The following is a 12,011-nucleotide window of genomic DNA, read 5'->3' on the forward strand; positions in this document are numbered from 1 at the left end:
TCTATTTGTTGCGTTATTTGTGCATTTAGAAGTTGAATGGGGGAAGATTGTGTTTTTGAAAAACACGTACCACAGAATTTCCTAGCATACATCGTGGTCGTCGTGCTGCGCATGTGCGGCATTTGTGTTGATAAACATGTTTTTTTTTACACAACCTTATCAGTATGCGCTCTTCTAATGGAAATCACAAGCATTGGGGTTGACCTGGGCGCAACTTGCACTAATTACCGCCGATGACTCCTTCGATACCTTCCAATCACCTACAAAATACCTAATTGATGCTTGGTAACGTCTCAGTTTGTACTGTTTTTTCAGTCAAAGTCGCCATCTTTGTTATACTAGTATGCGACCATGGAAAAGACCTCCATGACAAGACCCATTTATCTCGCGCAGGCGTGGCGCGACGACTACCGCATTTTATTGTGTATTTATATAATGAATACATGTATATTTCCCGCCAGACAAAATACAGATATTTATGAGTGCGTAGGTATTACAAGTACGATATTTCAGGCATTAAATCCTGGCTTGCTGCTGATTGATTTAAACACTGGCTACACTGACGGTTTACCAGAAGAATAGAGTAGAATAGAATCGTTCACCATATTTGAGTATTTGATGAAAAGTACAATAAAGTCATACATTCTGAAAACATGTAAAACATAACTAACACTAGTGAAAACAAATCAAACAAGACGCTTAAATTTCTACCAGTATCGTCAATCTTGACTGGGTAAAACTGGTTTACGCCGACCTTTATGTACAGAGGTGTGATACTATTTTATTCTTGAGCTCCTTGGTGCATAATAAAAACTCTGGTGTACCATTCTTTCATTCACAGTAAAACTCAACTATCCGCAATATAACCTTGAGGAGGGGTCTTGAGTTTGCGTATGTTTGGAAAGAGACAGACAACAAGACAACGCATGAAATACATGCCTATTTACAAGTTCAAAGGGCAAAGTCGCATCGCGTGTGCAGCCCTCAATATACAGTGCTAGGTGTAAATATATAAAACATGTAGCAGTGTAATTTACTCTGATTTACTCTACGATGCAGTTTCAGGTTGGGTAGATAAACGGCTGACATTGAAACACGTTACAGTTTGAATTAAAATAAGCTGATTGACATAATGCTTAATATCTAACCACAGTCATAGAGGGACTGTGATCTAACCATAAAATGCGAATCGTATTGGTGAAAAACAAAAACAAGGTAGTGTCTAGTGTTATTTTTATGATGATATAACTAACGTTTATTTACGATCTGTGTTGCAAGCAACAAAGTTTCATCAATAATCAGAATACACAAGACTCGATTTCATCAGTGCTTCTTTTTTTTTTTGTGCGTACGTGTTGTTGATCATTGTTCTAAAATTAGACGCTTCTCTAGCTGGTTGAAACCGGTTACGCTGTGACGTCATAGCCACATCGCAGTAGTTATATTACAAATTAGTCCGCCATTCTTAAATTTAAACGCATACAACGTGTTTAATTCAGCCACTGCTGTTAAACAAATTGCATTTATGTATTATATTGATAATGTAAAGACAAAATATATCGCAAATAATATACATGGTCAGACGATATCCAAAATAAGCAGGTCTAAGTGGCACGTCTGGCTGACGACAGCGGATGCACAAATGAGTGCATCCGCCTGTTGTCGTATATAAACAACAACCCCGCAGTTACTGAGTACAGGGTGACGCGGTTTGAGGACGTTGATAAGTATTTTTGTGTCATTGGTTTTCTCAATTTGGCATTATTTATCCTTGTTGCTGTTTTATTTTTTATCGGTATTTCGTGTTTGATTTGAGAATTGGTCATAGAAATGATTGGAATTGCAGTTTTGTATTTGTTGGGTTCGTTTAGAGAAGACCGAATTCGAACGTTTTGGTGGGTGACGTGACGTCGGATGATTGCGAAATTTCTGGAATTTTCATGATGTGAACACGGGTGGGGTTCGTTTGCTTTTTGTCTGAGTTTTTCATGTAGGAAAAACAAGATTCAGTCCATGGAAAGAGAGAGAAGACAGTGTTAAAGGTATGTTTTTTATTTCTATCTTTTTTTTTTCAACTCGTAATTCAACCGGGAACCGAAAGTTTGTTCGTAGCTTGATTCAACCATATTGCCTAGTTCAACAAAGGAAATAAAATACATTGTTGCTTCTCTAACGGTCTTTACTTGTACTATTTGCGGATATATATATATGCATAACTTAATGTTCGGAAATGATGTATTGCTTTTATTATTGTATTTTAATGTGTTTTTTTCTTTTTAATTTTCCATAGGTGTGTCGAGTAACGGTAAAGATCAAATTTTAAAAGCAACTGAAGATAGCGTTGAAATTAGAAAATGTAACTTTGGAGTGATCTCAGATGTATGAAGGAATATAATAGCTAACTGTAAGCGTTTTAACATTTTTGAAGTAAAGACGAAGTATGTTGAAAGAAACCTTAAAAAAAGCAAAGGTGGTAGTAGAGCGTCAAGTTACTATGTCGGAGTACCATAGGGATCGTGTTTACCAGGGCAAGGGAAACCACTGACTTAAGATGGTGATGTTTCAGCGCAAACACCGACTAAAGCTCATGGCCAGCAGCTATTTATTTTATTTGGGGTGGGTGGGGTTTAATTCTCATCTTGTCTCCATATTGTTGATCCTTGAAGTTCAGTAAACACGGTGGTATGGTGCATCCTGTTCGGTGTGTGCAAGATGTAGAAGAGTGTCCTGCATAATGCAAGATTACAGAGTTCAAGTTCATGCTGTTAAGTGTTTGCGTGTAACTGTAAGCTTTGTCATTCTTCTCCCTTATTTTATCTACTAATTACTTGCGTTATACCAAAACTAGCTGTAGTAAAACATGTTGCTGCGTTTTTGCTTGGCTCATTCTAGTTAATGTCAACCACTGTTTCCATCAGTCTGTGACTGCAAGATGTGATCTTTTTGCTGTGCTTGGAAATATTTGTTTTGTCACCAATAACAATCTGTATTTCTGCATGTTTGTACATCGGATATAAAGTTTTTTTTGTTTAAAAATTGTTTTAATTTGCTGGTGCCATGCATATAGAGTATTCTGTGTGTAGTTTTCTTCTCCTGAATTTGCTAATAGGTGGTCAACATTCATCTTGTGAATGGAATTGGCATGTTCAAAGTGTTAAGGATTCATATAAAGCATGTGCAGTGAACGCAAGTGTGTAATAATGATGAAAAATTAAAAGCAAGTTACTTGTATTTCAACTGAAAAGGCAGAAGGTAAACTTTAAACTAATAGGTTTTGTTAGTACATGTAATTTAAGCTAACATCTGTAAATGCAAGTGTGCAATTTAGCTTTTAGAAGCCGCTGTCCTTTGAAGTTTGCCAGGCAAGTCAAATTTATTTAATATTTAGGCAGTTCAGACATGTAGCAGTGAAACATCAGGTAAAGTCTGTCTAGTTTTCAACTCGCAAAAGCTTCAAGATATAAAAGGTAATTGGTTTACTTCAATTTATCTTGTCATACATTTAATTCTTGGTCTTGCACCATATTAAAGAAATAAGTGTTTTTATAGTTTTGATTATGGCCCTAATTCAAGTCAATACAGATAAGTAATTAAAAGTAGCAACAAGGAAAAGCATGTTAAAAATTGATCTGTAATTTAGATGTTCTCTAAAAGTTGCAAAGTATGTTACTATAGCAGCCTGTGCATCATAGTCGCCTATTTTTAAGCTCTCAAATGATACACGGGTTATAGTAGCATGCTAAGCAACTATCTGAATTGCAGTTTAATTTTTAATGGTCCTACCCTTGTTGCTACTGAAAAGTAGTGTTTAATTAAAGTGAGTAGGAAATAAAGATTGTAAAGACAAAAAAAAAATTGCAACTGATGGGAAAACAAGATAGGGTAAGTTTTTCAATCTACCAAAGGAAGCAATATTGTGTTGTGGGAATGGCTAGTGTTTTTATTGGGGTGGGGAAAACTAACAATTTTTTCTTGGTTGGCAAGGTACTTCAAGTAAAGATTTATATGAAATGAAAGTTGTGAAATTAAGAGGAAATCATGATCTGAAAACTTGATCAAGCATCTCGTGCGACTTTTCATAGAAGAAATGGATCGGCGTGTTTGTCCCCCCTTTTTTTGTCATTCACAGAAAAAGAAGTAAAAAAAAAAAGAAATCCTGCTGCATAGTGATTCAGCTTCCAGCTTGTTTAAATAATAGATCTGTACCCAGGTATGACCTAAACATTTCTGCTTGAAAAATCGTGTTGCACATTCGCAGAAGTTTTAATTGTAAATTCAGCAATAAAAAAAAGGGTGGGTAAGTGATGAGGGGAGGGGAGGGGAGGGGAGGGGAGGGGTAAGGGGTGCTAACTAATTGTTCTCAATTAACAGGAACTTCAAATTGAAGATGTACTAGTATATGAAATTAGACTCTTTTTAAAGTTCAGCTGGGAAAAAAATCTATGATCTGAAAATTTGATCAAGCTTACAGCAATGTCGAGTGGCTATCCACTGAAGGAACTTGGTCGTCGTCTTGTTCCCCTTTCATTTTACAGAAAAAGAAGCAAAATCCTTGCTCTGTTGAACTCTTGGTGCAGCTTGTGTAATTACAATGTAGATGTATTCTCAGGTATGACTAAATATTTTTGCCTTTGCTGCTTGTAAATTTATGAAATTAAATCAAATTATTGATAATAGATGGATGGACTTTGTGAAATGTAAATTGTCTTTCATGTCTGGTAGCAGATAATGTGGTATGGGTCTATTGATTTGGGGTGGGTTCTCCTAAGGCCTCTCTAGCATATTTTGTTTCAGTGATGACAAGTAAGGAATAAAGTGAAGTTTCTTGCTGTGCTTTCAACAAGTGGTGTATCAAGTATTAATAAATCGGACATACTGGATATAAGGTTAACTTTCAATGTTTTTTTCGATCAATTGTAGGTTTGTTTTTGAAAGATAAAAATTGAACTGTAATGGTTGCAGAACTAAATTATTCACAATTAATAATTTTAAACTTGATCATGGCAGCAAAACTGGCCTTTTTTGAAAGGCCTAATCATAATAAATCTTTGTTTACCAACTTTCAAAGGTGGATTGTTTTCCTATTACGTTTCCTTCACAAGTACAATTGCTCTAAGGGAGGGGGAGGGTTCTAATCAAGTTTTTTTTTAAGTACATCTTGATGCAGGTTATAATGCAGCTGCTCTTTGAAGTCTGTGTCAGTTAAGTTTTTTATTAAATTTTGGAAATGCTATTATAACCAGTATGAATTTTAAATATTTGATTTCATTAGATTATTGGTAGCATGTATTGCTTAAATTGTTCGTCGTACTTTTAACATTTGCACTGCTAAATATGGAGAATTATTTCTTGGTAAATATGCTACATAATATACCTCATCAAAATATCTTTAAAAATATAATACTTTGGGTAAATGCAGGGGTGTATGCCTTACCTCTTTCTCCAGGCCTAATTTTCTTTCTTTAGAATCGTCGTGTGAACTTCTGGCATCAAAGTGAAGATAAAAAGTGAGCTCTGCTTTCTTATATTAATTTATTTGCAGATTTTATTTCTTAAAAGATTTTTTGTGTGTGGTCGACAAAACTAACCTAGTACCTTGCATGTTAACTGGCACTGATTGTAATCCACTGTATCATGAAAATGTGTGTACCTTTTGTGTTCTGCCTTTTCAAGTTTTAGCAGGTTAAAGATTGTAAGATCAAGTGCGTGTCTAAAGCTGTGGTGTAAATAAGTATTTTAAAAGTAAAAAGGTGGAACTTTAGGTTGTAACAAGCAATTTCAAGAAAACTGGTCTCGAGAGTAAAAATAGTAGCAACTGTAAGTCGGTCTCTTGCCATTGTTAGTCGTTAACTGTTATAATTATATAACTTGTAGGATAACCTGTATGTGAAGTGATATCAGCTTGTAATATTATCAAGGCATAAATGAAACTGATTTGAAGAGTGCAGTATTCCATAATGGGTGTATAAAACAAGTGTTGTGTGGTTCTATGTTTTTGCTCAAGTTTTTTAACAGGTGTTGAATATGAGAAGTCTTATAATTGTAATGAGTACTGTGATAGATGCAACAAGACAAGCGCGATAGATGTAAGCAAGATGCAAGTTGAACAGCCATGAACTATCAAGGTTGAATTAATCAGACTTAAAAAGGAAGACCTTATCACTTGTTAACCACAAGGTTGTAATCAAAATTAATTTAATTATTTTTCCTAACTTGTTCATTTTTCTACATATAAATGAAGTTACCAATGTAACGGTTTAAATGTAAAAGTTTGTGAAATTAGTTTGTGGGTTGCGCATTAGGTTTTTTTTATTCACAGAACTAACATAAAGCCATGTGTGGTGAAGTATAAATTCCCAAGTCAATTGTATCTTGCCAAGACTTTGTGCATTGTTGGTGTGGTTTGTGGTAGCTGTGTTTTCTAGAGATTGATCAGAACTACAAAGTAGAATTGACTATTATAACTTTGGTGAATGGGGAGGGTGTATGCCTTAACTCTGAGCCTGATCTTTCCTTAGTCATCCTGCAACTTCCAGACACTGAAGCTGTTAAGTAAGCTCTTTACACATTAATTCAAATTTTAGGACATTGACAGAAATTTCAGCATTCACAACGAGTTTATTAACTGGCACAGTATATATCTCTATAACTTTTTTCCTGTACTTTGTGGTTACCAAGTTGCCTTTGTGTTTGCTTTCTCAAGTTTTTAACAGGTTTCTTGAAAGATAAAGTGCTCAATTGATCTGTTGCTAGTGTATCATATCTTGGGGTTGTGTACAGCTTTCAAAATGGTGCAAACCAGTTACTATGATTGGTATAAAAGTTGATCTCCACATATTTTTAACAAGAAAACTGGTCCAGAGGGTGACTGTAAGTCTTGTCAAAAATCTCGATTTTTTTTTTTTTTTGGAACTCTAATTATGATGCAAAAAACCAGCTGACGCGTTCAAATAATTTATAAAGCAATATTCTCTGAGGAAGTGTGAAATGATGTAATGGTTACTTGAAAAGAGTGTGTTGTATAGTTGCATATATATGCTCAAGTTTTTAACAGGAGTTGTCATAGTATGAAGCTTTGTACTGCCATTGAAGCAATTTGCCGAAGGTGCAACAAGTCCCAGGTTAGCAGTGAAGCGCTAAAGGAAAGCCGCATTGCCATGTTTCCAACAAGGTTGTAATAAGAGTTACCTTTTTCTTTAAAAAACAAAATGCATAATGTAGATCAATAGTTTTCGAATTTATAAGCAAAAATGCTTTTTTTTCTTCAAAAAATGGTTGTTGTGGGGGGCTGCGTATGGGTTTTTTCTTCCTTCACAGAACTAACAGCCATGTTGCAACGTACAAATTCCAAGGGCAGTTTGATCTTTCCAAGACTGTTGAAAGGTGTGGATCTGTTAAAGGTGTAGATTGATTGATGGATGGTGTTAATTTCCTTCATGAACTGTGGATGGTGGATCTGTTCTTGAAGTCCAGTGGCCTTTTCCTTTTTTTTTCCCCTCCCTAGTCTTATTTGCAGAAAAAAAAGATGTAGAGAAGATAATATTTGGTAATCGTAGAGAAAAAAAGCTAGCTTTGGTCCATGATTTCCTGGAAGTGAAGCATAAATTCAGCTCTAAACGCAACTACAACGCATTAAACCAGTTCACTCAGTTGGTCGATCTATTTGTATTGATAAAAGAATGGTGTCCTTACAGCTGAAGAAAGCTGCCCTAGTTTGCCTACCACAGTTGGACTTGAGAGAGCACTGTAATAGAATCTTGCTGACTATTTGTGATGGTAGAAGAGAGGGGGGAAGGGGCTTTCTTTTTACGTTTCAGATTACCCTTATTTGTGAAAAAGGTCCCTGTTGAACTACTACTTAAAAGGCGCATTAAACCAGTTCATTCAGTTGGTCGGCCTATTTATATCAAGAGTGGTGTCCCTAAGCTGAAGAAAACTACCCCTAGTTTGCCTGCCGCAGTTGGACTTGAGAACGCTGTAAAAGAATCTTTCCGACTATTAGTGGTGGGAGAAGAGGGGGGTGGGGATTCTTTTTTGTTTCAGATTAACCTTGTTAGCGAAAAGGTCCCAGTTCTTGGTTAAAAAGTTGATAGGTTGGACTGTTGCATTGAGTTTATGTAGATGGTGCTTCTTGAAGGTGTTAAGAAAGTGGTTTGCTGGGTAATCAGATGGGTTTATTTAGACTTCAAATTCAAGACGCGGGAGCCATCAAGGTTGTAAAAGGATATGGGTTATTGCTGGGAAGAAAAAAAGCCAAGGCCAATAGGAGTGAAGATGGGAGACCAAATTCGTTTACCAAATCTGGAATCTGTGGGGGTTGCTTTCACATCAATTGAAGGCAAATATTCGGCTTTTCATTTGGCATGAAAATGAACAGATGATAAAATATCGATGCCAGAGCCTATTTTATTGAAGTTTTTCAGCGCAAGTAAATCTCTAATCAGCTCGGCCTTTTTGCATCTTAATATCTAACCTATGCAGTAATCAACCAGATGTGGCCAGTGTCGGAAATGCAGTAGACAGTAATAGATACAACCCAATTAGTCTGGGACTTCCTGTTTATCTGGGAATTTCAATCACTTTCAACTTGCATAATCCACGCCAAATAATTAGCCTGCTGAAGTTCTTGTTGTGTTCAGTCAAGATTGTTGCTTCATCAAATCAGTACCAGTAAAACCATCTACTTAGCATCCCCCTACAAGAGTTATTCCAGTCAACTAGCTTTGTCCATTGTGTTCAACAGTTATCTACAAACCTGAAGTGTCATCGGTGTATATTTGAAAATGTCTTTGAAGTTTGAAGAGACATTCTAAGACTTCATCTTTCATTTGTTGAAAAAAAAAAAGAATTCCTAAACATCCAAGTGTATCTACATGAAAAGGTTGGCTATTTACGTGCCATGTCTATTTGCTAGGACCCCTGACAAAAGTCTATAATTTAAAGGCTGTTACTTGTTCGGACTAGCGCCGTCTATTGTATTCTAGTTGTGAAGTGTCATCAGTGTTTATTTTGCAAATGTCTTCAAAGTTTGAAGAGACATTCTTGAACTAGTTTTCGCATTAAAATTGGTGTGCAGAGGAAGGTTGGCTTGTATATTCACCACCTCTATTCCTTTGAGTTTGCGTATCTCCAATTCCAAATTCTTTATTGTATTTTTCCCATGTAAAGAAAAAAACAGGGCCTGGTTAAAAAAAAATAATTCAAAAAAAAATGTGTACATTCATACAACAAATTTTTACCAGCGCCAGCTTAAAAAAAAAAAATGTTCCTCCTTTTTGGAGTACCTTATGAAAAATGTTTGTTTTTCAATTGATTTGTGCTCAAATTTGTCAAACATGTCTAGTTCTAAAATGTAATTGTGTTTAACTTTGTTGTAACACTTAAATTTTAATTGCACTTGTGCCAAGCAAAAAAGTTTTATTGGTTTTAAAGACTAATTTTAGTAGCTTTTTTCATCTTAATTATTATAAAGCAGATGTTTTGCAAGTGCTCAGTCACACTGTATTCATCTAAAGTTGCTCAATCTATTGATTTATATTACAAATGCTTTATTGTATCATTTCCAAGAAAGAACAAAAAAAAAATGGCCTGGTTCAAACAAAAAAGCAAAAAAAAACATAATAAAAAAAAAAAATAAACAAAAAAAAAAGTAAATGTATATATTTACACAAAAGTTACCAGTGCCAACTTGGAATGAAAAAAAGTTTACTCAATGTTCAAAGTGCCTTGTGAGGAACTTGTTTACATTTGTTTTTTAAGAGTTTATTTCTACTCAGATTTACCAATTTAATGTCAATGAAGTTCTTAAACTGAAACTGCAATTGTATTTAACTTCGTAAAATTTTAACCATTAATTACACTTGTACCAAGCAAGAAACTTTATTGTTTTAAGACTAATCTTAGCTTTTTTCAGCTTCAGATTGAATAGATAAAATTCATTAATGTGCTAGAAATGTGCAGATGTTTTTGAAAGTTTTCAGACGCGTTCAGTTACTCAATCCGATTATCAGCTGTTCTGTACAGGTTTCAATGAAATATTTACATTGTAGTTATTGTGATCAATGCTTCAACAGGTGTTCTATTCAAACAGTATTGTTTTCAAAATATTCTGTTAAACAATTAGCATTGTACATTTACTTTACTGGTGTTTTTGTAAAAGTATTCGATTAACTCTGCGAAATGGTTATCAAAACTCCTTTGCAATCAACAGAATTATAAAATCTTTCTGTCAAATCAAATCAGTATTTTAGTGCAACAAGCAATTCTATACACCTTGTAAAATTTGTGCAACAAGTATTCTTGTCGGAAGTTCAATCAACTCTGTCAAATTCAGTGAACATAATTATGATCTAGCTTTATGAATATTTTTAGTGCAACAAACATTTGTATTCCATTCAGCATATCTCTAAAGTATTATTCATTCAGCAAAATTATGATCAAAAGTTGTATTCAATCAACATTGTTGAAGAGTTGCCATTCACATTTCAAATCAGTATTTTAGTTTAATAAGCCATTCTAATTGCACAGAACATGAATATCTGTACATGTTTCCTATTCAGTCAGCAAATTTAAAACTTGGAATACTATGTAGTCTGAAATTATAATCAACAATTTAATCTGCATGATTCACTTAGTATTAGTGCAACATGCTTCCATTTCAAAATTATGGTCAATGTTTTTATTAAGTAATTTATATTAATATTGAAAGTACTTCAGTGGATACATTCATTTGCATCAAAGTCTGCATAAAATCTTGAAAATTGATTAGCTTTGCACATTTAAAGCTTGTAAAATGCTGACAAAAATTCAAAAGCAATGTTCTTTACAATTTGCTGTAAAACATAGAATTTACCGTTTTCACTTATTCTAAGCATGAATATTCATTCTGGTAAATAAGTCGTGTTAAGGGATGCTGCTTTTTTTCAATTGGCAAATGGTACCAGGGAGGTGAGATAACACCTTGGCTGGTCTTGAGCATTGGGAAATCGCACCTCCCCCTCTCAATTATTTGATAGAGAGTTAGGGTTGGGTGTCCGGCTCGCAGCAACGCTCTGGTACCAGCTGCACATCCCAATTGCATTTTGTTTGTTTTAACAATAAAAAAAATTTAAACTTTATATCACCGTGTCTGTGCACTTGATTTAATGTTTGTCATGTTCTGTATTGTACTGTCTTTCCACGCCCTTAGCCCCGAAAATTATGCAGAAGTCAATCCTGATCCACCTTAGAAAGTTGGTGTGAACTAAGATAACCAGAGCAGAATTCAGGTGGTTTCTGAGACATTGAAAGCCCCTCCCGTGTGCTATGGAAATTAGGATGTTAAAACAGACTAACCTAAGTATACAGAATCGTACAATTATTCGGGCATCGGCATCTACTGAAGTTTACGGCCATAAGGCAGCATACTTCCAGGCATCACTGATAATCAATTTTAACAAAAATGGACTTCGCAAGTGCATTTGATTTACCTAATCAGAGTTAATGCCAGGAAGTTGCTGCAGAATTTATACAGGCAAAGATGTTTACCTACACCTACCATACAGGCAAAGGAACTTTGCAACATTCCTATAACGAAGGCGCAGTAAAGTTACATAACTGCCTACAACTTTGGGTGGACAAGGGATGTCTGACTATTCCATTGCTTTGTATGTATCGGGTATATGCCATTGACTGGGCTTAAATTAATATTATCGTGCGTGTTGAGTTAAACATTTCTTGTACATATAAATGCATGTCCCATTGCCAGAACACTCATCACATCTTTCCCTGGAACATTCTACTTTTTCACCTCCAATCACCATATACCAGTTTCAATATACTCAACAATTTCTTGTGTAGACTTCTGTCAGAACGTTTCCAAACGATGTGAAACAAATGCCACACAATCCTTTGTTAAGTTGCCCTTGCTAGTCTAACTTTCTTGGCAAACGTTTGCAAACTATTTTGACCGAAGAAAAGGTTTTTGTATATAGTATACCATTAGTTCAAAATCAGAAATCTCACAAGGGTAA

General features: G+C 35.0%; 1 long non-coding RNA gene across 1 annotated transcript; it reads left to right on the forward strand.

Annotated features, from left to right (window-relative positions):
- The first annotated feature begins 1,488 nt into the window (after positions 1 to 1,488).
- Positions 1,489 to 11,117, forward strand: LOC102807400 (uncharacterized). The gene is made up of 2 exons (XR_438327.3): positions 1,489 to 2,042; positions 2,291 to 11,117. It is a non-coding gene; the product is annotated as an uncharacterized LOC102807400 (long non-coding RNA).
- Positions 11,118 to 12,011: the final 894 nt, after the last annotated feature.

Source organism: Saccoglossus kowalevskii, chromosome 2, assembly GCF_978046115.1.
Source record: "Saccoglossus kowalevskii chromosome 2, keSacKowa6.1, whole genome shotgun sequence".
Taxonomy (NCBI): domain Eukaryota; kingdom Metazoa; phylum Hemichordata; class Enteropneusta; family Harrimaniidae; genus Saccoglossus; species Saccoglossus kowalevskii.